Source organism: Seriola aureovittata, chromosome 8 (assembly GCF_021018895.1).
Source record: "Seriola aureovittata isolate HTS-2021-v1 ecotype China chromosome 8, ASM2101889v1, whole genome shotgun sequence".
Taxonomy (NCBI): Eukaryota; Metazoa; Chordata; class Actinopteri; order Carangiformes; family Carangidae; genus Seriola; species Seriola aureovittata.
Window position 1 is genome coordinate 14,955,311 of NC_079371.1, and position 26,479 is coordinate 14,981,789.

The 26,479-nt window shown below is 38.4% G+C and overlaps 1 long non-coding RNA gene across 1 annotated transcript; it reads left to right on the forward strand.

Moving 5' to 3' along the window:
• The first annotated feature begins 387 nt into the window (after positions 1 to 387).
• Positions 388 to 24,805, forward strand: LOC130173783 (uncharacterized). The gene is made up of 4 exons (XR_008828492.1): positions 388 to 461; positions 657 to 734; positions 10,999 to 11,094; positions 24,427 to 24,805. It is a non-coding gene; the product is annotated as an uncharacterized LOC130173783 (long non-coding RNA).
• The last annotated feature ends 1,674 nt before the right edge of the window (positions 24,806 to 26,479 follow it).

Here is a 26,479-nt window from a genome sequence, read left to right on the forward strand (position 1 = left end):
TTTGCTGGCCCTTGCCAGCATATTTCAGGAACATGGGATCAAATCTCTGATCTGGCAATGCACTTCAATTTCAGGCCCCAATAGATGAAATAATACAAAGACCACAAATAAATGAATAAGAGCAGTATCAGAGGCAATGAGAGCAGGTGGTAGAGTGCCATCCGGTCATCCAAAAGGAAAGCAAGTGAGCAGAAAGCTTTCTAGTCAGGACAGAAAGAAAGATGGAAACTATAGCAGAGGAGGGAGAGTTTTGTCATTTTAGGATTGCATAACCTGTCCAAGTTTTAATAGGAGAGAATGGTTATAGCATGGTGATAAGCTCGCAAGCTAGCTCCCATCCTATCCTAACAGGTGCACTAAAGCTAACAGGTGAGTGAGTGAGCTGTCAATCAATCAAGCACAGGCCTGAACGCGTCCACACACACAGACATCTAATCAGCCAAATAATTGAAATCACCTGTGTAAGTGTTCCCGAAGTGTAATCTAATTATATTAAGGCTATCGCTTGAGAGTGTTGTGCTTTGGGTTGTTCAAAGCCTTGGTGTTGCTTTAGGCTAGCAGCTGCAGCGTGTTTACCAGAGTTAGTCGGGGCTAAACATATTTTAGCAAGCCTGGTTTAACCTTCATGGGTCCTGTTACTTGTTTTTCTACTACAGTGGAGACGAGTGAAAAGTGTAAGCTGATACTCCCGGGACGGGAAGAAGCCCAGGAATACGGTGTTGCAGACTGCCATGGTAAGTGCTAACGTTAGCAAACGGTCACACAATATTTTTAGTCCAAGACTAACTAAGACCATAACAGGAGGGTGAGTACATAAGGAGAAGTTATGCCTATTATCACAGTGTCATGTAGCTTGCTGTACTTTAACAGTTGAATTCACTAATGGTGATTATCTTTAAGATTTTAAAACGGAAAAAGACCAGTATGTTATTAGCTAGTAGGCTAATTAACCTAATAAATTCCTTTTTCTAGTAAATTTGTTTATATTTCAAACGTAATAGTTTCTTTAAAAAATTGGCATTGTCATGGGCATAGTAGATTTCAAATAATTTTTGACCCAACATACAAGGACACAACATGTCTGAATATTATGACTGGGCCTACAGTCTGGTTTTGTGTGTGAAAAATTTGTTATGGAGGTTAGTATCTTGTTAAATAATTCACCAATTCATCAAATTTGTTCTTTTTAAAAATTACGTTCAGGTATTGTAAAGGCAGACAGATAAATCAAAGCATATGGCTCAGTTGCGTCATCTAAGGTTCTGGTAAAATTACAAATGAATGCTATTTCACTGAGAATTTAGCTTTTTATGTGTTTAAAATGCAAAATGGAAAGCAATTTCACACAAAACAATGTGTTCCTTTGAGAAGGACATGGATCAATGCTGAAAAGTGGCTGAATCTATCACCATAATAAGATCAATAACTAATTAGGCCTGGGAATGCATATACCTAGCATTGGATGCAAAAAGTGTATCTTGAACATGACTATAGGAATAAAGTATAGGGAAAACCATTTAATGGATTTGATTAGGTTTCATGCACCTGGAGGACATAAAATTAGCTCAGAACTAAATCAATCTGTACCTTTTTAATTTGAGTAAAAAGATTAGCCAAAACCTGCAACATTTAACCTGTCATAGAGTTTTTTTAAATCGAAAACAACTGGACTATCTTTGCATGAAACGACTGTCGTTGACACTTGGAGCACAAAAGGGAACCAGTGACATCATCATCCTTGTGAACGCCCACAAGAGGTTAAATACCTGGGTCTCCACACCAGAAAGTAGGACCAGTCCTAGCCTGGTCAGATGCGTACACGAACTGATGAAGCCTCTTGGATGAGAGGTGAAACGTCTTCCCAGACAAATAACCTAGTCCAGTTGTTTTCGATTTAAAAAAACTCTATGACACTATACTATGACCTGGACAAATGAGAATATACACAGGCTTATTTAACCTGTCAAATCCTTGAACCCTTGAAAGAGTTTCATTGACCACCATATGGCCATCACCAACCCTTTCATTTTTCATTATTAGAAATCCTGGGGATAAGTGAGGGAATAACATCAGCTCTAGATGAGATGCTATATCCTTTGTGATCATAGATATCAGCCATGTTGTACAGTGCATCAATAGAGCTGACGTTCATATCCATTGGTGGATCAGAACTGCTGTGACAGTGGGAGGAGATGGAGACAGATTGCATAATTCCCTCTCCCAGCTCCTTATCACAACAGCCACATTTATCTACCCCCAGTGGTCTGATGTTATAAGAAGCCTGAGAGAGACAAATGATTGGAGTTGCAGAGGGAAAACTATGAGAGCTAGATAGATAAAAGTTTAGAGCTAAAGTCATGAATCATGGATGAAGTACTGATAGTGTGAGCGTGTACAATATATAAGTAAAGCAGATGCTGGTTATTATTACTATTACTAGAGTACTCAACAGAAAAAATATTTTTGGAAGTGTCATGACCCCATTAGTACCCTTGTAATGACGCTTCTTCTTTTTTTTACTCTTCCTCTATAGTCAATTAGTCCTAGTAGAAGGAAGTTCCATTTAGAGGCGTTGAGGACAACTACAAGCAAATTTTTAACACTGAAATTTTAAACAGAACTGACTACACTGCCACCGACTGAATCATTAACTCTTAGCAGTGGCGCTCCAACAGAAACAATCATGATGGGATTACTCTCCTGTAGACAGTTGATTTCTGAGCCATTAACCTTATATACTGTGTCTTTATAGTCCTTGTTTTCTATCAAACTGAACCTAACAATTTGAACCAGCAACAGACCAAAGCTATTACTGTCAGTAAGAAGCAGAAAAGAAAATCATGGCATCATGAAGTTATGCATTGATGTACTAGTGCATTTGAATGATGAAGCTATCATTTAAGTTGGAAAAAGAGGGGCTCCTGCACAGGGACGGCTGTGGCTCAGCAGGTCGTCTATTAATCACAGGGCCTCTTGTACAGATGTCGAAGTCTCCTTGGGCAAGACACTGAGCCCAAAATTGTTCCTGATGGGGAGGCCAGTGCCTTTCATGGCTCTGCCATCATTAGTGTCTTACTGGGTGATTATTTGAAATCATACTCAAGTGACAATGATTGAAGGTAGCACATTTATCTTTTTATTCATGAAAATTATAATATTCAGGCAATTGAAACCAAAGCCTCCAGTAATACTATCTTAAAGAAACACACCATCGAATCTCCATGTTTATAATAGCAATAATGATTATTACATGTGACCAATTTTTGGAAAGCTTGCTGTATAACTGAGGTACTGAAGAAAAGCAGATTGTTTGGATGATGAGGTCTTGTCCACAATTCTTCCCTCTAGTGACAATCCTGGGGGCAGGGAAGTGGGTGTAATCCAAGTACACTTATGTGAGTATATGGGGGGATGCTAGTGTAAAACAGATCCCTTGGTTTTGTATATTTTTTACCCTCTGATATACTATAAGCTGCCAAGGAAATATATGGCAATAGATTTTGTTCTTCAGAGCTGTATTGAATTGCTTTGAAAGCTGCAGTGAAAGTTGTAATTCTGTTTAATTTTGCTGCTGACTTTCATTCCAGCAGAGGACTGTTCTCATTGGTGTGACAAATATTCAGTGATTTCCATAACTGAAATGTAATTGCAGTGGGAGTAACGTGTGAGTTCTGTATTTTGAATTCATTTCCTCAGATTTTTTCAGAGTGTGCCTTCCTTTGAGTTTGTGTATGTGTATTTTTGTGTGAAAAAATATATGTGAGAATGTGAAGAGTAACTCAACATCGTTGTTGCAGATGCAAATTAAATGTATCATGTGTTTTTCAAAGTATAATATTAATAAAATAAAACAACAGTTGAACTGCACAACAACTGCCAAGTCAAATTGGAACCTTGTATGTGTGTGTAAAATATGTGTGCACCTGGGGACTGTGTATGCCTTTGATTGTTTTATTCCTGCTGATGCCAAAGGCATGTCAGTCCTGAGCCAAGAGGTACACAGAAGAGTAGTATGTTTGTTTGTCTTCCTGTCAGGTTGTTAACAAATTGGGGAGGGTTGTAACAATAGAGGTTTCATCAATCCAACAAAGACATTGCCCACTTTACAATATCTCATTTATCCTCACTAAACTGGTCACGTAAAGGACACAATTCAGTGTGTCCTGAGGGGGTGTTTGTGTTTTTATCCCTGTGAAGGTCATGAAGGATGGGAAAATAAGGAAAAACCTCCAAGAAGTGAGGACATTTTGCCTGTGTACACATTTTCAAATGGGTTTTGTACAGTTTACTTATAAATTAGAACTAGATATATCTCTGCACCTACACACATCCTTCCTCTTGTGCATTGTCACAATAGCAGGTGCTGACATTAGATGCTTTTATTTGGCCTGGATATAGAACGTCAATACTTTATTGGTGCTGACTGAAATGTTGAAACAGCAAGTACTGAAAATGTACTGTGAAGTGCCTTAAATTGTCAGTGAATATCTGGTCAGATTCATGATTGTGTTTACTTATTCTTTGAGATCAAGATCATTCCTGCTTTAAATTAAAATTCCTGATTTTTTTTTTTTTTTTTTTTTTTTTTTTTTTTTTTTTCAAATTTTGCACTATTTAATTGATTCAGGGTTCTTGTTTAGCTGCAAGAATTAGATTAGAAGAGGAATACTACTCTGTCCGTATGCCAAATATGAAGGTACAGCCAGGAATTGATTAGCTTAGCACTTAGTTTAAAGGCTGGAAATGTGGGAAACTGCCACAGTAGCCTGGCTCTGTCCTAGGGATGTCACAATACCAGAAATCTGGTAGTCGGTACCAATACCAATGAACTTCCACAATTCTCAATACCAAATTCCACATTACAGCAAAAACCACAAAACATTTTGACGACATGTTGTTAATATTAAGTTAACAACTGAATTTCATTCACCCGGAATTCTGTGTACAAACGACGTGGTTTTTTTTCACTATGCTCGCGGCGGACATGTTGCTGCACCTGTACTTTCTACTGCCATTCCACATGTTGTTAGTGTTTACTGTGCCTGCCTTCTTTTTCTCTTGGAGGTTGATGTCAGACTAGAATGTTTGAAGGGTTATCATAATGTCCTCATCAGTCCTGGAAGGATCACTTCAGTACCAATGACATGTACAGTACCTGTAGAAAAAGTACCATCACATTTTGCAGAATTTTGGCATCAACTTGGTACTGAAGCATACAAGATACAATGTATTAATTTAGAGGCAGAAAGAGCCAGGTTAGCTGTTTCGGTCTTTTTCCAGTTTTAAGCTAAGCTAATTAAGTGCTGGCTCTAGCCCCATACTTAGTGCATAGAAATGAAACTAGTATCAATCTTCTTATCTAACTTTCAGCAAATTAACCATTACTTGAACATTTGAGCTTGTTGGCTTTGTTAAATTTAAAATATGTTTTTGTAGATAATCCTCAAATCAAGGTAATGAAAAAATATTATTTTGGTAAAGGTACTGAATCTTAGGAATGGAAAAGTTTTCAGTCTATATTCAGCTTTGGTTTTGGTTGGATGAACCAGTGTCACACAGCCTTAGCTATGAAAGAAATTTACATAAACTGCCCTTCAGTTAAGTTTCATGTGCACAATGTTGGCATTATGACATTAAATGCAAAAATATGTGTTTTTGTCAGTTGTAGATTAAATAAGATTTCTCTAGTATTAATTGCTCTATACTGAAATTCTGAATCTCTAAACTAAGTCACTATGCTGGGAAACCTGGAATGTCCTGAATGATTTGTCTTATAAACATCTTAATTTAAAAAGTGTATGTGCTGACTGTACCTCCTGTTTGGCACTATTATACTGTAGTACCTTTATGTACATGTGTGTGTGTTCTCTACCTGACTGTGATAATGGCTGTCATAAATTACCAGTAGGTCTTCATAGGGCCTGATAGCTGGTTAATCATCTGTTATATTCCTCCCCAGGGGATTTATGAGCATTTGCAAATTATTATTACAGTTCAGAGTGTGTGTACCCATTTGTGGTTATATGCAATGACTGAAATATGTTTCTAAGTATGGGCACATTACCTGTTAACCTTTATGTTCTGCATACTGTGGCTTGTGCAATGTTTCAGTTCCTTAATGCTTTCCCATGCTGCCATAATTAGTTCCTATTAACGTTTCCTTAGATTTTCTTGCTTTCATTCCATTTTCCCACAAGAGAACGATGAGGTTATCAACCCAATCACTCTGTCACACAGACAGGCTGTTTTGATATTATTTATTTATGACTAGCCATCTGGAGCATATACGGTAATTATACTATGCCACATCACTCTGTCTCACACTTTTATAATGTAATTTAAGGTCAGTTCCCCAGAAGTATTGTAATCTTATTTACTGTATTTCGTGACCCATAAATACACAATTTAACATTCCAAGCAACACAATATATCACAGGGCAACAAAATTTAATAACCCACTGTTATACACAAGCTAAAAGCTACTCCAATGATAGTGGGAGCGAATACCAACACACCTGTGGAACACAAAGACAGAGTGAACAAAAGTAGGATTTGAAAACGATGTGTCGGGACAAAAGCTAAATAGGAAAGAGAAAGCAAATTACAAAATCATATAGTAATTACATTTCAGATTTTTACATATTTTTAATATGCACAGTGTGAGTTGAAATGTTGAGAGCAGCTTTATGTGTCTGATGTAAACTAATGAGCAGTCTACTTAGCAGCAACAGCAGCAGCCTAACTACAGAGCTGAGCTGACATTTAGCTGTTTGTGTTGTCTAATCAGTTGATGGCTTACCAACACTTTCCTTTCATATTTCCTCCTCAGGGATAATAAATCATGATGGAAGCTTACTGAGGGGAGGTGCAGGTTGTAGTTCACGATTAATACTGCTTTGTCATACAGAGCAGTTACATCTGGATGCAAACGGATAATGATCAGATATTTAGTACCAGAGACATATATTGATTGTGCAGTTAAATATGCACAAAATTATACTAATGCGCAAAGACACTGAAAAATAGAAACACATTCATATATTTGTCTGTATCAAGATATCATTTATAAGAATGACCACTTTAAATACTCATTAAAGAAAACAGTGTGTGCTTTCATGCACACCTAGACACAAACGCACAGGCTAGAGATTCATCTTCATTAGAGCTGTGATTAGGAAATGAGACCTGGGGGTGTTTTTGGTAAAACTGATGCTGGTCTCTGATGTCTTTCACTCTGTCTCTTTTAAATCTGGAGATTTGCCCCTTTCATCTTCTCTGCTAAACTATATCTGTTCCCTGTGTCTCATGTCTAAGTAATACTAAAATCACATTAAATGCAGCTGAAATCAGACCGGACAATCCACAGGTCTGAGCTTCACTGGGAGAGTTGTGTGAAGCTTATTCATTTCAGCAAAACAGTCCCTATTGTGTTTTATGCTTCTTTTGATGTGTTGTAGCAAATGTGGTAGTCAGGGGGATTGGGAGAAATGTATAGTATGCTGCTTCTGTACCATTTTTCGGCATCATTATTACTATGGGATAGCTATCTGAGCCTCACTGCTACGTGCTCAGACTAGAGCAGGGGAAAACGGCTAGCCTGGCTCAGTCCAAAGTTAAAACACAATCTGCCTACCTGCATCTTCAAAGATTGCTAATTAGCATGCTCTATCTCAAGGGTAAAAACAATAATTCAGTCTGATGTGGTCTTATGGGCTGGAGTCTCCACTGGTTGCCTGTCAACATCACGGTGATGGCTCCTGGCCAAGAAATGGTCCCATACATAAGCCTGCGTAAAGCCACAATACAGATTAAACAAAAGATACATGTTAATTTATAACATGAGCTGTATGAGATATGTGAGTGTATTTCCCAAAATGTGAACTATTCCAATTTAGCTCCTCTCTCCTAATTTTATTTTAGATGTCATGAGCAATCCAGATATTGTTAGCCTCAGGCTTGATAGTCAGCCTGTTAGCGTTAGCATTAGTATAGCTTCATTGGGTGGTAGTGCAAACTTTATCCCTATTCGCCAGTGTAGGAAGGCTCTCAAGAGCAAGCGACCAGTTGTGTGGGCTGTTGTTCAGTAATCCCCTCAACTGCAAACACTTTCTCAGCCCGTACCAGCCCTGTTGATAGTCCTGTTAGCCTGAATGCCTCCTCCGCTGACAGGGTTAAACAACTTACACTAAGGGTTTTTTGGAGAGTTTTTCCCGATTCCCGGGTCTAAGGAGAGAGGGTGTGGTAATGCTGTACAGATAAGCCCCTCCAAGTGAATTTGTGATTTATGATATTGACCTGTATAAATAGATTTGACTTTACTTGGTTTGGGTTGTAGTGCAGATTTTTTCTGTATGTTTTCCAAAGGAGTAAAGGTTAGGAAAATAAATAAAGTAGCCTAAAGTATTTGACAGTGTTATTTCACCCATGGTTTGGTTATCATTGTCTGTTTCTGTGGATGGACGATTTCTCTGTGTTGGGCTCACAGGGTATCCATCGAGATTTGGGCAACAGATTTAATTAGATGCAGATATGTGTTTTAATGGTCTAGCAAGCACACTCTGTCTGTTATTGAGTTAGGAGAATCCCACACTCAGAAACGCATGCATGTATAAACACATAGAAACATGTAAAGAGTAACTATGGCCACTGGTTTCACTGTACATAGTGATGTCCCCTGTTGTTAATCGCTCTCTCGTTCTTTCTCTCTCACCAGGCTGCCTTGCCATCTATAAACATATTTTTAGTTTGAGCGCACTCTTGCTTTGTTTGTATAACCCTGTCCAATTTCCCATTCATATTTGATGAATCTTCATGCTTACAATATAAAGGTAGTTGTGGCTGCCAGCTAGCTTTGGCTCCAGTACAGCATCACAACGAGCTTCCTGTAGTAAACACTCCTCTAACCACCAAAAATGTGATATAAAAGCATATACACAGTACTAATTGATCCGTGCACAATGATTCTCTTTCCATTTTCTTACAATAAGCTTTAGAAAATGTAAGCAAACAATCTATCACTACTCCAAATCTACATAGATCCAGGCCCTACTCCAAGTCATACTGAAGGTCTCTGTGCTTTTCAGATTAGTTGTTCAAAGCCCCCTTCCCAGATCTCATTCTTTCAAATGATGTGTGATCGCAGTAGTACCAGTGAGTGTACATCGTTATTCTGTCCTAAAAATAGCTAATGGACTTAATTCCCCATTATCAGCTAAAGTGAGCGTTCTGCCATTTACCTATATGTCGTGTTTTAAGTCATGGTCAGCGAAAAAAAGTTACAGTCAGACAAATTATTATTTGCCTTTCAGCATGAAGCCTCCATCACAGCATATATGACAGCAGTAAGCTCTCTTATCTCTTATATTAAGGATACTGTATATCATGTGATCACCAATCAACAGAAAATAATTGATTAATAATTTAAAATACAAATTAATAAAAGTCACACAAATAAAATAAATAAATAAACAAAACACCAGTCTTTTTGCACACTTACATTTGCACTTCATATTACAACCATACATCAATGGTTGTTGCAATCACTTACAGTATTATGATAACATAATATTGCAATGATTATTATACAGTTTGTCAATAAGACTGGAGAAAATAGATATTCTTTCTCAGTTGATCCTTTTGTTTTTCAGGGGCACTGTGTATCTGCCATTAAACAAGCAATTTGTTGCAGCAGGGGTTTGAGTGTCAGACGTGTCAGAAATAGAAACATGAGATTGTTTTAATGAGAAGATGCAAGGGTTCAACACTGACTGGTAACTAACTCCATTATTGCACTCAGTTATAGTGTAATTTATCACTCTGAAAGGCTGTGATTGGGTTCTTTTGTTCTCATGTGTTTCCTGTCTCACTTGTTCAGATGGTTTTCCAACTACTTCCCTTCAGAGTGATGATGCTATATGTTCACTGCAGCCACTTGTGTCTTGTCCGTTCTCACTTAATATGTTATTGAGTGCGCAGACTCCCACACAAAGTATAAACTGAAGCGTCTCTTTGTAAAGAGACGATTTGTTTTTATTCCCTCATGGGTTTGTACTGTTTTACTTGTTAATTAAATCTGGCTGCAGAAGTTAGAGGGATGAAAAAGGACAGGAGGGGGTGGGGTGTGCGTGTGTGTGTGTGCGTGTCTGTATGTCTGTGATGGTTGATGAGTGAATTTGAGTGGAAAAGAGGAACGGACAGGTTGTGAGTGGCTGCGAATCATAAGTCTGTGATGAGCGCTAATGAAAAATAATTCTGGCTGAAAATAAGATTGGACAGGAGACAAGACACTGCAAGTGCCTGTCTTATCCTCTACCCCTTTTGTCATTCCTCCCTCGTTCTCCTCTTTTCTCCTCTGAGTTACTTCCTCTCGTAATCATAAAGTCCTTCCTTTTCTGCTTTTCTCTCTCTCTTTCTCTTTGAAGGCCAGAACCAGATAACAGGGACAGTAGAGGCAAGCAAGAATTGAGGGATTCCTAATACCCCTGAATGTGTTATTATATTTATCAGGTCTGCAGACCAAGCTTGACAAATTTAATTAGCTGTGAGGAAAGACCCTTCCATTATTCAGCATCAATGCACTGAATATTATTTTACTCTGTTTGCAGAGAGGAGCTGCACTCCACTTCCTCCTTTGATGTGGTAAATTTTTCCGTTGATTTGTCAATGGAACATCTATATTGTTGCATAAGGCAATAGTGTTGGAGGAATGGAGAAGTGTTATATACTAATGATTCCTATTGTATGTGCAAGAATGGAAGGTGTGCGTGAGTAGTGCGACTGTATTAAGGAAAGCTACAATTACTTTGCTATTTACACATATAACACATTGATGACATGATTGATTGTGTTGTCAGTGTTGTCAGTAAATGGACAATTTGACAACATACCTTAATGTGGCAGATTTTGGTGTATTTCTTAAGCTGCTCCCATGATAGTCCATCATGCTTTGATTGGATGTCAGAAAGCTTCACATAATGTGTGTACTGTGTGTCCCCACAGACGTGTTCTTCTTAAAAAGAGAAGTATCAACAGGGATGCATCAGGACAAGTTGTTGAAGTCTACATCACATGCCAACCTTCATGATGGAGCAGTGGGTGAGTGACTATGGAGAGCTGAACAATACACAATGTCTATTACATATAACCTGACTTCCCTTGAACATTTTAAGTTAAAGTCTTGTGGCCTTTATCAGCCATCAGCAGATGAACAGAGTTTGCTCATGTGGTAACGGGTGGTCAAATATACCTCTAATACTTTTAAAGTCTGCAATCCTGGCACAAAGAATTAGACTCTAGATGATTTAGTTCCTGTCCTGGGTATTTACAGGAGAAAGTAAATTGGCAAGTCAGGTGGAGTTCCCATTGTACAAATAAATAGACATACAAGTTATTATTTATAATGTACTCAGTGATTCTGGATTACCAGGGTGGTCATTTAGGTCCTGGATCTCATTCAAGACAGGTCAAATAAGTGAAGTATAACATCCTTTACTTTACTCTGAGATCATAGAGATAATGGATGAATAATCTGTGTGTTTTATTTGCGCCAGGGCCTGTAACTTTAAACTATGGTAAAATGATTTCTATGTTGTGTAGAGTGAGAGGCAAGATGCAGAAGATTATCTGTGGTACGCTCTTTCTCGGCCCTTTGTTTGACAAGGCTGAAACACTGAGGAATATAATGTATGAGCTTGACCAAGATATGACAAAAGAGGAAGTGGTAAAAAAGTTTAATTTCTCAGCTCAATGGGGCCAGTCTGAGTTAATTAAACTTTGCGTCTTGTTTAACACTGTTAAATAATATATCAAGGCTATTAGAGAGAGAGAAGAAGGGGAGGAGGAGAGGGGGAAAACCCCTTTCATTTTATCATTCTGAGAGTAATTTGTTTTCTTTTTCACTGCCTACAATCAAGAGCAAAGCCTGTAAATCTAACAAGGAAAAAGTGGATGATCCTATGAACTCACAACCAAATCTAAAGCAGCTTTAGAGTGGTTTCCTGTCATTTTCTGGTTCTTTGGAAGTGAGCAGATAAAATGGGAGCCCACTCAGTCTATTTGAGACTTGCATTTTGTGTCCAGAGATACTGCTGATTGCATTTTAGTGGCTCTTTTAAAAAGCTAAAACGCTTAACCAAGTCTTTGACGTACTGATGACAAAGTACAGTATGCACTTTTAAAAACTACAAAGGTTTGCGTTTGTATGTGATGTTGGCTGGTTTGTTTTGGTGTGCTCGGGGCAGGAATAATTTGTTCCCAAGAAAAACTGCTGTGCCGTGCAGAGGATGAAATGATCCCTCTTCTCTAAGAAGAAAAACCTACATGTTTGAATGTGTGTGTTTTTGTTCACACTGCGTCAGAGAACTGAGCTTTTCTCTCCTAAAATGTCAGAAGTCTGACATCCTACAGTGCCAACCTCTAGAGTCATTATTGCTTGGCTATAGCTCTCTCTGACAATCAATACAGACTTTGAACATATCACGTGTGTGTGTGTGTGTGTGTGTGTGTGTGCTATCATGAAATGGATATAGATAGAAGTTTCCTAACCCATAACCATGTACTTTCCTCTTCTTCTCACCTTGAACGTTAGTTTAAGGGCAAAATGTGCTTTTTGTCAACACTAAAGAAATTATGTAACATATTCGTGTTTTAGAGAGTTGGGGCTTTGTTTTCATACAGTGAGTTTTCCTTGTGTTTGAGAGACTAATTGCACTCTTTTAATAATAGATGTGAAGTCTTGCAGTGGTCTTCATTATATTCTAGATGTTGTGTGATTTAGTATATGTGTATGTAAATGTGTTTGTTAGTCTGTATGATAATGTCACTTTGAATGGCAGCTGTGTTTTCTGAAAATGTTCTTGACTCCCTTGTGATGTTGAGTAACATGTGAAAATAATTAGTTCTTAGCAATAACTGTTCAGAGACACACAAACCAAATACTCACCAATTATACCTTCCTTTCTTCCATCCTCCGCTGTTCAGTTTGCAAATGAAGTGAGGTGTCACTGAAAGACTGTGATAAGAGACGGTTGGATGCATAAAGTAGAGGACAGAGACGGAGATACGGAGAGACACAGAGAACAACAGGAGAGAGAGACAATGTGCCACTGAAAAGTGGCTGCTCTGTGCCATAATAGATAAGCTGGGCAATTCTCAGGCAGCTCCTCATTTTTCCTCTTATGCTTGATTGTGGAGACAGAATAACGATTCAGGAACACCCCACCCACCTACCCCCATTTTTGGCCTCCAATTTAGACTTGAATACTGTATCTTACAATACACTGGACAGGTCTCTGCTCTTTGATGCTATTCCCAATCAGCTTTTCCTCTTGTATTGAATTCACTGTAAATGTGCTAAACCAAATTACTAATAGTTTGCGAGGGGTTGTTATTGCCAAGAGGTAATGGGATTGTGGGAGCTAGGTAGTGGTGGTGGAGTGACTGAGAGAGACAACAGAAATGAGCAGATGAATTTTTATAATTCTTTGCAGAGTAATTTTCTATCATTACTAAGTTGGCGCAGTTTGCTCCTCCCCTGTTGCCATAGAGGAAAATACGATTGAGTGGAGGTAACAGATGAGCTGAGAAAAATAAATTGGATGTAATTTCATTTGGGAAAACCTTTCTTCTATTACCTAAGAATAAAATGTATAGAAACTATGTTTGAGGAGATTAGCAGTCACTTTGAGTCTTTTGTCACAGCTCATATATTTCAAACCTTCGTAGTGCAATCTCATCCATATTTTACACGCCCCCCTGCCTTTGTCCACTGCTGTCTTTTGCTTTCTCCAAACTCTCCATTCAGTCTGGGGGCATATTGAGGAGAGAGACGATCAGAAAGCAGATACTGTGTGCCTTGTGAATGTCACAGACAGAGGAGGCTTAAGGGCAGTACTTTGGAAGCTGGAGAAAGGGGGGACATAGATTAAGAGGAGGTGGTAGGCTGGTTGAAAAGCATGGAAGTGCAAAGCTTGTGTGTTTATGTATATTTGTGTATTCTTTGCATATATACTGTATATCTGTGGAAGGAAATGTCCTGCCCTAGGCTATGGATGACTAACTGATAGCAGAAATATTGAGTTTTCTAGTGGAAATGACAAAGAAACGTTATTTATTGTAGATTGGTCACTTAATAGTTAATATACGATCCACTTATAAGGTCGATTGACCTAAGTTTCCACAAGGTAGGAAACTTGTCTTGGTTATACAAGGTTTTTATCTGACAGCAGCAATTTGCTAGTTGGTGTCAGCTCCTGTCTTTTGCTTCGTTCGTACACTTACAGTACTAACACACACACACACACACACACACACACACACACACACACACACACACACACACACACACGGACACATCGTCCTGTTTAATGAGCAGGATCCTCGGCCGAGCAGCAAAGTTGACAGGATAAACGATGCTGGTGTTTTATGGGGTGGATGTTTACTTTGGTATAACATATTGAACACAGTGTGCACATACTGTGCTCTCCCTGCCACAGCCAGAGGAGTCTTCATCATTAACCCTCACACTGTGCTCATAAAATAAGACAAGTGTACACAGTACAAGCTGGTGTTCCCCTCTTTCTCCTTGTCTTCTCCTGTCACTCATACTGTAGATAACTTTCAAATCCATCGCAGCAGTACATCCCAGCCGCCTTCAGTCTTAAAACCTAAACTATCCAGTCAGAGGAATACAGCTGTTTCTGTTTCTGCGGGATGTGTCCAATGGGGATTTTAACGTTTCATAAAGTTTTTTTTAAGATTTACTGGAGTTACAATATATTAGTAGTTATTAAATACTATAACTACAGTGCTGTACTCTATAGCATTGCAATGAGGCAGAGCAATGGAGTCTGCTTGCATCAGCTGATTGGCGTCAGCTGCCTCATTCATGTTTCATCATCAGTGGCTCATACATACATCAGCTTTGATTAATCAGACTGTTTGAGAGTTCCCTCAAAGAGCAGCAGCTTTCCTGCCCAACCTAACAGTGTAAGCATTTGCTATAAATGGTAAATTCCTCAGCATAAAAGCCTCTTAGGTGAGATGACTGAACTAGAATTAGAATATGCTATACAAATTGCTAATAATATTTGATTCTAGTCAGAAATTCTAGCTTCAAACAATGACAGTTATATCTGTAGATGTTCAGTTATATTTGGCAGAAAGATCTTTCTATATCTTGAGGAAGGTCTCTAAACAATCCCTGAAAATACATGTATGAAGAGATTCTGCAGTCTCCCATTCAGCTAGTAAATATATAGAGCCATAAAATCACAGCATAAGCCAGACAAGTGTAGAAATGGTTGAACAAAATACCTGGAGTTTGACTGGATGATGGAGGGAATTTCAGGATTCACATTTGTCTTTGCAGAGACATTAGAAAAGTGAGATTTCAAGGTCTTTTCATCTCTAGCTGCTACATAAATGCTGTGAAAGTATCAAAGCGATCATTCCACAAAGAACGTACACAGCCTTTATTCAGAAACAGTGCCTTAACACGAGCCATCAGGACATTGGTAATTCTGTGATGTCACAACTAAACAGTTACTACCCTCAGCTATGCCCCCAGCATAGCCCACTTGGACCCACTTTCCAACACTGCAGGAAGTGTTTACCTGAAATATGCTATACTTCTATTCAGCCTCTATTAAGGACATTTACTAGTGTTTCTCTCCGATGATTTTTTCAGCTTTTACTCTTTTTAATGCTATTTTTCTACCGATTGTTGGATTTATTGCTGTTTTACATTTCCCATTTTATCAATCTTGTTGTTTTGTGAGTCACACTTTGACTGAAAACAGCTATTATTATAGTTGTGTGTGGACTGCAAACTTGCTTGCTCACAGTTAGGAGATGATATCCACCACCTGGAGTCAGAACTATGAAAAAAAGACAAGCTGTCTGTAGCTGCTGCCCAGGCAAAGCATATTTCCGCCACAATTTCCCCATATATGTTGCTGTTACACCGTCGCTGCCGGTAAATGTTTAAGACCTTTAAGATGTTGTCACACCAGAATGACTTAATTGAAATTTAAGAAAATTTTTAAGGCCACCTTTGACATAATTTTGAATGCATGCAGTTGTTCCTAGTCTCCTAAAAGCAGGTGCTGATGTGACACATAAACTACTGATGCCAGCAAGCTGACAAAGCATGAATGCAACTAAGAGCCAATCAGCTCACGTGTGCAGAACATCAATGTTATGTTGGTTATTTTAGAAGATGTGTTAGGGGTGATAAGTGATGTGCTTAAGGGCAAATCTGTGGCAGTTGTGGGGGGAGGTGGATGAATTTATTTTTCCTTTGTTTTCCTCACATTCCCCTGTAGAGTTATGATTCAAAATGTTGACCTGTGGTTTCTATGTAAGAATTAATTCTTGCTCATGTTAGCATGGCACTGAGGGCTAAAGATAAACCTGTAGCACACAGACATGTGTTTGTAATATGATCAGCCAATGTGCTCAATGGTCTCAGTGTTTGCATGTACCATTTCATCATCAAGCATAGCCATTCACTGTCTTTCATTTAATGCCTCAGGCTATTGGCATGATCATTAGCTAACACTGACATTTAATATTACACCTCATTTAAATGCCTGGGATAAGCTAGACAGCTCATTTGAATTTCAGCACCTATTGCAAGTTAGTTTCCCACTCTGCCAGGTAGGCAGCGGAGCGTTGGTTCATGCGGTTGGGTCATTGGTCTGTGTATGTGAAACCATTATTAAAGCTTGGCATCAATATGGGGGACTTCTCCTGAGAATATTGGCTCTGCAGAGCTTTGTCACGGTATTGATGTATTTAAAATTGTGTGGCTGTGAGCAATTATTGAATCAAACATTGTATGTGGTTGAATTTGATTCTAAATGCATTTTAAATTTAAGATGTTTTTAAGAATAAAATGATTTAAGTTGAATCGATTGTATATTCGTGCATGACTTTTCAGTTGATGCCTTGAATGAATGATTCACTTGCATGAGTGAGAATTATGGTGACAAGATGGACCTGCTTTATATGGTAATTAAACTGCTTTAAATTCCAAGTCAGCACAGATTAAACATGCTGAGATAAATACTCATTCATGTTTCAGAATAAACAGCAGTAAATATAATATGCAGGATTACAGTTGGGTGTGTTTTAAAAAAAAAACTGTTAGTTGTGACATTAAAAATATTTTGACTGACTAATAAAATGAAGAGATCTCATGACTATAAGAGCAACATTTTCATTTGAAGAAGGAACTCATCAAATTTTTTTGAATAACAACTTTTCAGAAGCACCAATCTTGCTGATGATACTATACCACTCAACTTGCGAGGGAGTTGGTAACTTTTATAGTTGATGTTCTCCAGTTTCCTGACAGGTGTGTGTTTGCAGTTCACTCAACAATTTGAAGCCCTTGCAGGGGTTGTCCAGGATACAGTAAATAAAAACAAGCAAAGGGCAGTTTGAGAGTTGAGACTGATTGTTTGTTCTTGCTTCATTTACCTCAGGGCAAGTTGAGTCTGGCCTTTCATTTATTATGAGAAATATCTAAAAACCTAATGTAGCCCAGTGTGGGCTGTCTTGGCGATGAGTTGTTAAGATGCATGCCACTCCGTCTCCTAGAAATTGTTTATATACAACTAATTTGCAACAGCAAATATGTTTTGAATGAAATGTAATTATGACCAGATTCTGTTTTCTATGAATATAAAGAGAAAACGTTGTTGATTAACATATTTGGTAAGTCAAATGTATCAGTAAAATAGTAATTGACAATGTAATTAATTTGTTTCTGCCAAAAATATCTGATCTTAGAAAACAACTACAGCATCATTAAACTGTTCTTATAATGATGTTTAGCACTTGATTGAGCTCGGGGACTTTGGCCTGCTTTAATAAAGAAAATTTCAGCAATGATGTGAAACACAGCATGTTTGATAAGTTTCTGTAACCTTAACCAAAGTGCTTTCCTATACCAATCAGAAGAGAGGCTGGATGTGAACCCCCATCTCTGGTGGCAAACTCCTGCAGTCGGTATGCCCACCATCCACCCTGACTACCTCCCTGTGATAAATTCAAATGATGATGTTGTTGACACCACAAGAAATTGGCAAAACGATTTAGTAATAAACATAATTTCTAGGAGACAGGGCTGGTTCTGGTCAGTGAAATCTTCATGGATTTTATGTGATTTAGTTACAATCTTTCTAAAACTTTACTGGAGGTCCTTGTCTCAGATTTTACAGTGCAATAAAGAATAGATTGCATGCTTGTTTGTTAAAGGATAATGCAGGCATTAGTTTGTCCATACAGTATATAACAACAAATCCCCTGTAGAGAAACAAACAAGCAATGAATGTATCCAACAACCAAATATTGTCTGTGTAACCACAGCCTGATGCAGCCTCAGTGCCTCAGAACTCCATTGTTGTCCAAAAACTATATAAAACACATAACATAATCAATCTGTTGGACTTGGATTCCATGTTCCTTAACTAAGATGAACGCGGGCTATTTTTCTCTGAAACAACTCTGCAGCTGTATATTGAACATCTGAGAGCAGCCCTGTTTATGGCAGACACAGGGCTGTGTACCGAATTGTACCCCTACTAGTGCACAATACAATAAATTCAACACAAACATTAGTTAGAGATTGAGGGTTTCTTTGTTGTTTTATATTGTCTAGTTTTTATATTTCTTAATTACCAGTTAAATGCATTAAGTGGGAAGTTGTCCTTCACAACACTATGAGCTGTCATAAAAAAAGCTCTCACTCTTGACAACCACAACCTTGTGTCACTTTCACTTCTTTGTTCAGCAGTGTGAAAAAAAGAAATCCAGCCAACCACTTCATTCTCTAAGGACCTTTTTCAATTTACAGCATGGATTTCCCATGGCTGTGAAGGCGGGGTGAGACTGAGATGAAGGGTTTTGGCAAAGAAACCTGAGGTGCAACAAGCCACTGCTAAGGCTTGTGTGGGTTCACCACAAGGCTAGAGACAGATGTATCTGGAGTTATTTACATGCAGTTCATAGAGAAGCCCTCTGTTACTGTAGGTGGGAATCAGTTGTGGGGAGACGCACAACCTTGGTGTAGTCCATTAAAGTGGTACTCCATCCAAATTTGTCCGTTTAGGATCAGTTACAATCCATGTGTTTGAAATGTGGCTGTAGTTAGTTATAGTTATTGAATGGATGAAGTTTGTTTAGTTTTTTTTTTTATGAAGAACAGCAACTGAGGTCTAATTCTTGTTGATTAAAATTCAGGTTTTCACAGCACATTCACGCATCATGTTAAAACTTCCAAACTGATGGATGCACAAACGGAAGGGACATGAGGACTGGATCAAGGACTGTTTTTGAATAAATGGCTGTGTTTATTTGTATGGTGTCCTTTAAGATCAAGACAAAGTCTGTCTGCAAAGTTAATTTAAGAACCTAGTGGTGGAAAGAGAAGAGGGTTTAAAAGACTTTTACAGACTAAGTGTGTGTGTGTGTGCGTGTGTGGTGCGTGTGAATACGTGTGAATACGTGTGTTTTATTGTCAAAGCCAGCCTGTGGGATTTGAAGGCCATTACCTGAGCCATTTATTCCTGCACTCTCCATTAGCAGTCAAGGGGATAGGCAGGCCCTGCTACATTTCTCCTAGAAATAACATTCATAATTACACTTTACAACCATATATTGAAGTAAACATAATGCCTCCTAATTAAAATATTGGCATGCTCTAAACATATATGCTAATGTTGGAGTTTTCCATTTGTTTTCTGTATATCAGCCACTTGGCATCGAAAGGATGATTAAGAGATTCATGTGGTAGGAACCTAAAATTAATTGTTTGAGATTGGGGATACGCTGGAGTCATGCCACCCATAGCATTGTTAAGGTATGGTAAATTGTTGAAAACAAACTACTTATTTAAGGTTACTGAAAGATCATGGTCTTGGTTAATATTAAAGAAGTCAGTGCTGACAAAGGACACAAACTTTGCCTTTCTGTGTCAAAGTTAAATGCTTTGTACTCAAAATGTACTGAAATGGCAAAACTAAAAAGTGTCATATCTGATTCATTAAATCAAATCAATACACCATTACCAACTCATGATTCCACATGAAAGGTATGCTGGTTAAAGCATATGCTTATATAATGAACAAACACTAAGCCTTTCAAAACAAATCAGTGAAAAACTTGCTACTTTACAAACCAATGTGAAAAGAAGGAGCTTGTGTTATGGACATCAGCTTTTGATTTCTTTACCAAATAAAGCAATGACAGTCCTTATTATATGATTTAACTGGCAGTGATGAAACTGTTACATCTAATGAAAAGAATGACTCAGTTCTGATGTCCTGCTATCACTGTCCATGGTCCATGGTTAAACAGGATATTTGGATATTTTGTCATATTACATTTTTGATGGAGCATTTTTATTTCATGTAGTTTTTGTTTTTATTTTTAAGCTACTTTAATTCTAGGCATACATGTATTTTAGACATGTACAATGGACATTTACAGTTTCTACTTTCTGGGAATTATGCACACAGACTTACAGTGTGCCTTGCTGTGCAATCAATCACTGGTCAACACCAAATTTATTGTTTAAGATTCTTTAGCTGATTTAGGATCATTTTGATGTACTGAATCCAAAAATCACATTGGTTTTGCTCAATCAGTTCAACTTTCTGAACTAAGCTACATATTTGTTTTTTCACGTTTTTGTTTACATGTACGGGTATTTTCACGTCATATGATGCAAAATTATTTTATATTTCTTGCAATAAACAAATTCTGAAGATTTTGCATGTGCCAACTTATGACTAATTGTTTTTTTTAATATTACAAGTGAATGAAATGGCTTCGACTAGAAGATCTTGCAAAAATAAGCCTGACATATTCTGCTACATCTGCGGTGAATACACCATTGTTCCTAACAGGAATCTAGTCACAAGTTTCGTAAAGCGTGCTTACCATGCTTATTTTGGTATTAAACTTGGTGACCAGGATAAAGCTTGGGCGCCACACATGGTATGCAAGTCATGCACCAAGTATCTGCGTCAGTGGACCAAAAGCAGGAAGAGTTGTCTGAAGTTTGGAATTCCCATGGTTTGGAGGGAGCCGACAAACCATGTCACTGACTGCTACTTCTGCGCTATTGATGTGACTGGGATCAACAGAAAGAACCGAAGCAGCCTCAAGTATCCTGATCTTGAATCAGCATGTCGTCCTGTAGCTCACTGTGATGAAATTCCAATACCTGTCTTTGGACAACTTCCTGACATCAGTGACGAAGATTCCTCCAGTGTTCCAGAAGATGAAGAAGAAGAAGAAGTGGTTCTTAACGATGATGCTCCACATCCTTTTTCCCAAAAGGAGCTAAATGATCTAGTTCGCGATCTCAGCTTGTCAAAGTCCTCTGCCGAGCTATTGGCATCCAGATTGAAGGAAAAGAACCTCCTCTCTGACAGTGCTCGCATTACCTTTTACCGCAACAGACATCAAGAGTTCCTCCATTTTTTCTTTGAAGAGAAGGACTTGGTGTACTGTACAGATATTGCTCAGCTTCTGCACAAGCTTGGAGTGCCACAGTATGAACCCAAAGATTGGAGACTGTTCATTGACAGCAGCAAGCGATCGCTGAAATGTGTTCTGCTTCACAACGGCAACCAGTTTGCCTCTGTACCCCTTGCTCACTCAACTACACTGAAGGAGAAGTCTGAAGCGGTGAAGTATGTGCTGGAGAAAATTTGTTATGATCAGCATGAGTGGCTTATTTGTGTTGACCTGAAGATGGTGAATTTTGTGGTGGGACAACAGTCCGGCTTCACCAAGTACCCATGCTTTCTGTGCATGTGGGATAGTAGGGACACTGCTCAGCATTACACAAAGAAGGACTGGCCTGTGCGGGAGGAATTGGTGCCTTGCAGAGCAAGGAACATCATCAACAATCCTCTGGTAGACAGAGACAAGATACTCTTCCCACCGCTGCACATCAAGCTCGGCTTGATTAAACAGTTCACCAAACTGGACATGTAGTTCTCCAGTTGTTTAGCTTAAGGAACTGCCTCACTACCACAGACGGTGTTGATCCTCCCTAGCATAGGCCACTGGTGAGGATAATTGATGGCAGGTATTACTCCAGTGATCTACTCTGCATGGAGGATTGAAACTGCATTCACCACTTCACATGGAATACGAGTTGGAGTTTGTTACAACTCTCACCCCTGGAGTGAAAACACTTTAATTGTTAGAAAGTAAAACATCAATGCCATTACTTAGGAAAAAACACTCATCGCTTCATCATTAAAACTAATTTTGATTGGCTCTGTGAATCATTGCTAGGTTGGCATAGATGATGGCTTGAGGATCTCAAATCAAATGGATATTGACAAAGAAATGCTTCAGTTGTCCATTCATTGTCTTAATTCAAGTCATCTCACATTTTGTCATGGATGCATTTTGGAGCTTTTAATATAGATGTATAAAAGAAAGGCCTTTTTCAACTTTGTGTCATGATAGTGAGTGTCCTACAGAGCACACCTCAGCACATCTTCATTTACTTAGTCTATCTGCACATTATTATTATTATCATTCTTATTCTTATTCTTATTCTTATTGTTGTTATTATTTAAGTTTTATTTTTCCCCTTTAATTCTCCCATCTGCTGAATTTGCCTCTTCCAAGGCCAGGTACTCTGATACACACAAACACAAACACACACACACACTGCATAACACACTGCTGAACCAGGAACACTTGCCATCACTTTACATAATGACTTAGAGTCATGTGTCAAGGTGGGAATGTAGTGTAGCACTGGGGCAAGGAGGGAGGAGTAGGGATTTCATTTTTTATATACATACAGTATAATAAAAGTAATGCTCATTAGGTTTAAAATGTGTATGTATGTTAGATGTGTATGTGCTGCATTCTGATACTATTGCATTCTTGTAGTGAGTGTGGGTTTATGTGTAAATAATACATGGCAATGACTGTGCACTGTATTGGTGGACTTGAATAAATCAAACCATTCAAAATGTTTTGTTGCATCAGAAGTGGCTGTGAAAATATTTAACAGGAGAAGAAGAAACAGAAAAGGAGAAAGAAATTTTCTCAGAGCATTTATTTGCATGAATTTGCGTGTGTGTGTTTGTGTGTTCATGCACATAATAACGGCATATGTGTGGGTCTGTGGTTCAGACACCTGCACACAACTACTTACACACAAAGTACCTGATATCTTTAATAAAGGCCAGTTAGCAGAATACCTAATTAAATTCTCTGTCACAAGTCATTCATCAAACCCTGGCAAGCAGACATAATAAAACTTTTAAACACTTCAGTGCCTCTCACACTGCTCTGTACCAATAAAATATGCATAGAGTATGTATTGACTCCAATATCTGCCTGTTATTACAATCTCAGCTGTAAAAGATCTCAGTGTTTGGATAGAGAGAGAATTAAGTAAATATTCAGAGTAAACTAAAGAACAAATCGATAGGGACACATCACCATAATCTGCTGTACTCGGGGGAGTGCTGCACCCATTGATGACATGACTTGGCATTGATCAAGTGACCAATGATCAATGGAGGGTGTGAGTGATTGCTTTTTGTGCCCTTCCTCATCTGACACATTAACACTGATTGGCCCGTTGAAGTCAATAGGATCAGAAGCCAAGTTGCTATGTGGCCTTGCTTATGTGTGACGGACAGTATCATTGTTGTTCTTTTAGCTTCATTCAATTACTCAGACATCCCAAGCAGGGAGGTTTCATTACGGCCAATAATTCCTGATCACAGTTTTTTTCCACTTTGTACTCAAAGCTATTTCCCATCAAGAGATGTTTCTTCCACCCCAAGATTTTGTTAAGATACCAAGTTATTGAGTGTGATTATATACTACTACTTGCTTTTCAGTACATATACCTCTCGTTCTTTCTGTCTTTTTAAAGGCTTGGACTTTGTTTATGGATTTACTTTGCACTTTAATTTGTCGTTTTCCTACCTACCTACTTACCTACCTACCTACCTACCTACCTACCTACCTACCTACTAATTGTGTTTGCTATCTAAAAATGTCACTCAGTTAACTTAGTTTTAAGGCAGCTGGTAGATCAATGACAGAGATGGCTACCAAAATTGATAGGCCAATGTTGGAGATGCATGAAAATATGGGGACTTTCTGTGGCCAGAGTGGTGGAGACCTGCTGTCCTGTACATGCCTGAAGGGGAGGAAGGTAATGAGGACTTTGTGAATCAGCAGGGACAGCAGTGTTGCAGCTTTCCTTCTTGTGCCAATATCCTAAACAGCTTAGGGCTGCTTGGATAGCTCTTTCTGATGGACCTTTTGTATGGATGCCATTGATTTTCTGAGGGAAATATCTGTGAAATATAGAGCCAGGATTGTGGGTATGAGGGGCATCTTAATGCTTTATCTTTGTTTCCTCAGGTGCAAGTGATAGTTGAGATCACCAAACGGGTCCATCTGCTGCTTGTCCAACAAACTGGGCTGACTTAGCTGCTGGAGGGGTTCATCAGAGTGGTGGGTTTTCTACCAGATGCCCTGGGCTGGTGATGACCCTCCACTGTTGGCAATAGTTGAGCATGTATAAAAGGAAGGGAGTATGCTGTCACAACATACTTTAGCCAAGGTATTTTTGAATGGACAGGATGTTTCAGTTTGGCCACTTGTCTCGTCCATAAGGAGAAAGTAAAGGGAATTGGAGTTTTGAGTCTATGTACACTATGTGCTTCTCTGTCAGGTATGGAACAGTCTGATTTATCGTGGTGTCATAAGAACTACATGTATTAATAAAAAAGTGTTTTAATGTCTGGGCTGCTAGGGTTTTGAGTGTGTTTAATGTGATCTGGCTTGCCCTTTGCTCTGTTCCAAGATATATATATATATATATACACACACACACACACACACACACACACACACACACACACACACACACACACAGATAGCTATGTCTGGAGAATATGATTTGTAAGTCGGTGCATCTCTGTAGCATCACGGTTCTTCGTTTATGGTATGTTGTGACACATTTTTGTTTCTTCAAAAAATTGCAGATTCTCAATTTAGATATTTGGCCATATTATAATTTTGATAATATTTTGATAATTGTTCAGCCTTACTCTTAAACATTTGAGTAGATAAAGAATTCACAGCCATGTTTGATATGCTACAAACCCCTCCATATTAGCAGGTTGTTAACAATAATTTCACACTGAGTCACATAGGACAGCAAGCTGCTGCTGCACAATCATGTAGCCTTTCTTAACATCCCCCAATCAGTGCTTTCACAGCAGGAGCTCTGCCTGTAACAGACCTGTAGTTTCATCCTGTAGAAAGAGCCTACTTTATCCACAACTGCGTTACCCTTTTGAATAGTCAAAAAAGTAATTCCATTGTATTTAATATATTAACATCCACAAAGGAGTCTGACATATTATGGTTTTTCAAATCTGCAGTGGCTTACTTTTGTGTGAAGCAGGAAGATTAATAGTATGCCTTTGACAACTAGAGTACTATGTAATTCCCTGCTTGAATATTATACTTCTTACGATGACACTTTAAATACAGCATTAGCTTGACTGGTTGTCAAAACAAAAAAAGTCTGGATAAAGCATCTTTAAGGTAGGCTATTGAACAACCCTTTTCTGTCAAGTCAATATGACAGAAGACACACACACACACACACACACACACACACACACAAACAGCCACTCAGTGCCTCTTGACATTCATCTCTGATCTGTGGGGCCAGACTTCAGATGGAATAAGGAAGAGCTTTAGCAAAGATTATGCTTTACCCGCTAGATGTTCCATTCAAGGTCACCATGTGTAGAGCATATAGATTACTTAGTATGAAAACCCAAGCCAGTATTTTGGTGGCTTGCCAAAAGTGAACCCACAATCTTGAGGAGTGGCTTGTATGAGTGGCTCATACCAGCTCTACGGTGTCATTAAAATATTCTTTTTCATACGTGTAATTAATCTTGCAGGGCTGCTTTACTATTTTTTCATTGAATCCTGATGTGGGAAAGATGTGAAAAATCTAATGTAAAAAATATTTTATGGGTCCCTTTCTTTCCTAATTTCCTAGAAAAGCAATTATATGTGCCTTTAATTTTTTTCAAACGTTCCCTGGAAATTACATTAATTTAGTTGAACAATTTTAAACTACTGAAGTGAGCCAAGTAAGTAATGAAAGCCCGAAGCATGTAAAGATTTAGATACTGGTCAACAGCTGAATACAATCTACAAAGTTTGTCTTGCTGTGTTTACAGATAAGCAATTCATTTGAGAATATATTTTATTTATAAACTGATGTTTGCGTGTTTCGCGCACCTCACCTAATAAGAATGGAAAATAAGTAAGTTGAGTAAGTCATTAAGATTTTTTTTTTAATTTTTACAAAACCCCAATATTTCAAAATAAGCTACAGATCCCAGACAAGTGTTCCCAGAACTGCTTTCTACCAAAATATAAACTC